Below are 4,631 nucleotides of genomic sequence, written 5' to 3'. Positions count from 1 at the left end.
AACTCCCAGCTCTCTCCTTCCTTACTAACAGTTCCAAGAGCTTGAGATGGAAAAGTGGAGGCACTTCAAGAAGCTTAAGTCCCACCAGTGAGAGATGGAAGAGCTGTTTTGTGATCCAGAGGAGGCAATGTGACCTGAAAAACATGAAGGAAGAGGTGGGATGGATTAGATTACTCCCTGGATCCTACGTGTCACATCCCAAGCTGTGTTTTCTACACCTTTGTGGCATCTGTAAAAAACTGGGACACATTTTCTAGCAAGGCCTGTGGCAATAGGACAAGGGGTGACAGTTTTTAACTGGAGGTTTTTAGATTAGATTTGAGGAAGGAATTCTTCCCTGTGAGGGTAATGAGGCCCTGGAATGGATTTCCCAAAGCAGGTGTGGCTGCCCCAACCCTAGAAGTGTCCAAGGCCAGGTTGGACGGGGCTTGGAGCAGCCTGGGATAGTGGAAGGTGTCCCATGGCAGGGGTGGGGCTGGATGAGCTTTACTGCCCCTTCCCACCCAAACCATTCCATGATCCCACAATTTCTTTCATCTTTATCAAAGGGAGTTGCCTCACACTGGCTCCATTGGTCTAGGGAAGCTCTTCTCAGTGCTGAACAAGGAAGAAGGATTATCTCCCAGCCTATTTTCTGTTGGATCCTTTTGTTTATTGCAAAGAACTAATTGCACCAAATTAGACCATGGGATTAGCTACAGCTCTCAGAAAATTGCTGAAATTGCTTCAGCAGGAATTCTGGCTCCGGACATGGGTTCAAAGCATCCAATGAACAGGTAAAATTATGACTCACCAGTAATTCAGCACTCATAGAAACTGGTATAATTTCCAGACCATCCAATTCATTATATAGTTTATAACGGGAAGCAATGGGAAACCTTAATTATTAGTTCTAGTTAGGGTAGAATATTGGTATCCTCCAAACAAAACTCAAACCCAGTCTGGCAGTGCAGGGACATGTCCAGACTTCCTGGAGTTTTTTATAATTGGTTATTGATTTTTAGAAATGTTTGGCTTTCCTAGAAAAAAAGCCTCAATACCCCTTGGTTTAGGACTCTCAAACTAAGCAGGAATTTCTCTTTTAAAAGTGGGAATGATAAGAAAGAAGACAGGGAAAGGCAGGGTGTCTCATGTTACCCTGGCAGGTGTTACCTCTGCAAACATCACTCGGTGACCTTGAGCAGTGTAGGGACTGTGACCTCAGAGATGCATGGGGGAGGCACAATGAGCTGCAGGATGAGCTCCAGAAGGCCAAGGGTGAGCTGGCGTGGATGCTGCAGGATTCCCAGGAGCTGTGGAACACCGAACTGGCCCTGGATATTCACACTACAACCTGTAAGACTCTGCTGGAGGGTGAAGGGAGCAGGTGGGTTCCACCATGTGTGGGCATTACTCGGTCCTTGGGGCTCCTCCACAGAGTCCAGGAGGGTGAGAAGTGCTAGAAATGCTCATTCCATCAATGATAACCTTGTGACCTCCTTCTCCTCCAGGATGTGCCTCGGGACCCCTGTAGGAGCGTGTAAGAAAGATCAAGGTTTCCAATATTCCTACCAAAATTAAACCATCCCACTCTGGCTTGGAGGAGCAGGAGAAGGAGGAGGAAGAGGAGGAGAAGGGAGGCTGCATCCTCCCCACAAGTGACTCCCATTATGTTTTCCCACAACGGTGATTCCCATCAGCTCTGGGACTGACCTGGGATGTGGGTCTGGACAGCCCAGAAGATTCAAGTCCTGCACTGCTGCATTCTGACCCCACGATGTTTGTGCCTCTCATGGAGGATTCACCTCCAGAAGTGTGGCTAATCCCTGGTGCTCCTGGCTGCATCCCCAGGAGAGAGGAATTTAGGACTGGAGGTGGGGGCTCAGCCTCTCTGGGCACTTGGGAGGTGTGGGAAGAGCTGCAGGGCTGCCAAGAGTGTGGGAAGCTCCGCTTTGCTATGAGGGATGAGTGGGCCAGGGGTGAGGATTTCAACTGGATCTCCTCGTCCCAGGAACAGCCAGATCTGAACTTCAGCTGTGAGGGTCAGGACAAGCAGGATTTAAGGGCTGAAGTAGAAAAATGAAAGTTCTGCTCCACTTTCAGTGCTAAAAATAACCTCAACTCCACCTCAAGACAAGGGAGAGGCTGATTGGATGAAAGAACACTGGAGCATCAGGAAACCACATCAGAAAAGCTCCACAACTGGGATCACATCAAAAAGGGACACTCAGAACATTAAAAACTCCCAAATCCTTTTGATTCCTGCTCTTTCTTGAAAGAGTTGTTGGTTGTGTTGGGGCACTTATCCTTTTATCACTCAATTCCTGCTTCCCATGAGGCTCTTTTATTTTTCCTGATTAAACCTTTGCTATCTCTGTGCCAAACTGTGATACTGAATCCAGAATATTTTCCCTAAAGTGCTCTGGGAAGTGTTTCTGGAAAGGAGCTCATCAAAGTCTCTCTGATGTAGCTTTAGGAGTGGAGTTTGGTGGTGAAACACACAGGGTCACGGAGAGGAAGAAAGAAATTTAGTGATGTCCTGGGAGAGGCTGGTCATCCATGTGCAGGCAGGGAAGCCATAAAGGAAATCTTAATTCAGAATTCCACCTTCTGGAGTCAGCAAAGCTTAATTACTCCACTCGCGCTCCTCGGTCACGCATAAATTACACCACCCTCACTTCTCCTGGGATGACTCAATGGCTTTAAACCTTTTGCTCTTCTTCCAATAAAATTAATGGAGAACCAACATGTTACCATTTGTTTTTAGGTGTTTACCAAAAGTCCAGAAATGCCCACTCCTTAATTGCACAAGACATATCTAATGATTAGAAGTCTTAATTAAACAGAGGAGGCAGAGATGTCTGGAGAGAGTCATGGAATCATGGAATGGTTTGGGATGGGAGGAACCTTAAAGCCCATTCAGTTCCCTCCCTGCCATGGGGAGGGACAACTTCCACTAGACCAGGTGGCTCCAAGCCCCTTCCAACCTGGCTCTGGAGACTTTCATGGGTGGGGCAATGTGCATCCAATGATGTAGATCTAGTCTTTGGTTGGTGCAAACTGAAGCTCTTCTAAGATGATTTGCACCAAATTTGGCTCCTACCTGAATTCAATGGGTGTTTTAAAATTCAGAACAAAATCATCTGTCTTTGTATTTTTATGTCATGTCTGCCACAGACATGTGATGCCAAAACATTTTTTATATCTCTTCAAAATCTGCTGGAAGATGGTATTATGTGGGAAAAAAGGATTGGTGCTTGGTAGGTTTTTCAACATTGTTTTTGAGGTCATATGAGTATGATTCAGGCTCTCAAAAAGATCAAAGGGAGATGTTTCATAGTACATTTGAGCAGATTAAAAAAGAAACCAGAAATGAGTGAGGTAAATCAACATGTAATCAATAATAAAAAAAAAGGACTAAAGTGTTTTGCGATTAAGCTGATGAAAGAGCACAACAAAGAAATGAACCTCAGGTTGGGCAGATACATTTTACCAAAGGCGAAATCCAGAGGAAAGGTCTTTCCTCACCAAAATTATTGGGATTCAGAACTGGAAGAGCTTCCTCTCCCCCAAGACTCTCATGTGATAAGAAGTTATTTCCCAATCAAATATGAGAAGCAGAAAACAAATCAGGCTCAATCTTTAATGAAGGAAACCACAAGAAAGATTTGACAAGAAAAGAGCAATCAAAGAGGTATGAATATTCATTAGGAAAGCTTTGATCTCCAAAGGTTTCCCATTGGAAATAGACCATCCTCTCACTTTGTATTCAAGAGGAGAATGAATCAGGGCAATGACGTGAAACTGGGGTTGTTTCCTCACCTCCAAACTCCCCTATCACCATTTCAAGATGTGATAAGTTAATTTGGCAAGTGCTGAACTTCAACCTGGTCTCTCTGAACATCAGACCTACAGCACCTCCCAAAGCTGCACAAATCCAATCCAATCCAATCCAATCCAATCCAATCCAATCCAATCCAATTCAATCCAACACTTGATTTGGGCATTGGACTTTTGCCATAACCAAAGGAAGAGCTTTTCTCCTTCTGGCTGAGTTCACTTCCCACCTTCCACAGGCAATTCCTTCTTTGGGATGGCTCAGTGAATCTCTTTAACTGGAGAACAGCTTCATCTGGAAGGGATAAGCGATCTTTTGGATTTACAGGGACATTTCTGTAACCTTTCAACAACTGATGTACTTTTTTCCCCTTTTCTAATCCTATTGCTTTGCCAGGCAGTGGGATGTCACCCCAGTCCAGGATTCCCATACATCCTGCATTCATTTCCACTGAGGAAGGAAGAAAACAACAGGAGAAAGATCAAACCAAGCCTTTGCTTTGTCAGGAGCCTCAGCTCTGATGCCGCCAATCACAGGATCGGGCGATGTGGCACTGGGAGCCGAGTGGATCCAGGAGCGTGGGATGTCGGGGCTCTCATTAGACATCAAAGGTGCTGAAGAAATTTAGTGCCCAAAGGGTGGGACTCATTTCACCTCCCTCAACCTCCCCAAGCAGGCGCCGGGGACGGTGTCTGGTTGTCTAGACGGCCTCTGGTCTTCAGGAAGAACAGAGGGAAGGTGCTGCAGAGGTGAATTACTCCCACCTGCCTCCACTGCCTATTTCAGGAGGTGATGAATCACTGTCTGGAGATGT

At 45.8% G+C, this 4,631-nt stretch overlaps 1 long non-coding RNA gene across 1 annotated transcript; it reads left to right on the top strand.

The window, feature by feature from the left end:
- Positions 1-1,093: 1,093 nt before the first annotated feature.
- LOC146425986 (uncharacterized) lies at positions 1,094-2,690 on the top strand. Its single transcript, XR_014846335.1, has 3 exons — positions 1,094-1,366; positions 1,491-1,758; positions 2,083-2,690. It is a non-coding gene; the product is annotated as an uncharacterized LOC146425986 (long non-coding RNA).
- Positions 2,691-4,631: the final 1,941 nt, after the last annotated feature.

This window comes from Lichenostomus cassidix, chromosome 29, assembly GCF_008360975.1.
Source record: "Lichenostomus cassidix isolate B80296 chromosome 29, HeHo_3.0, whole genome shotgun sequence".
Lineage (NCBI taxonomy): Eukaryota > Metazoa > Chordata > Aves > Passeriformes > Meliphagidae > Lichenostomus > Lichenostomus cassidix.
Note: the sequence above shows the minus strand (reverse complement) of the source record. Positions and strands in the feature narration are given on the sequence as shown.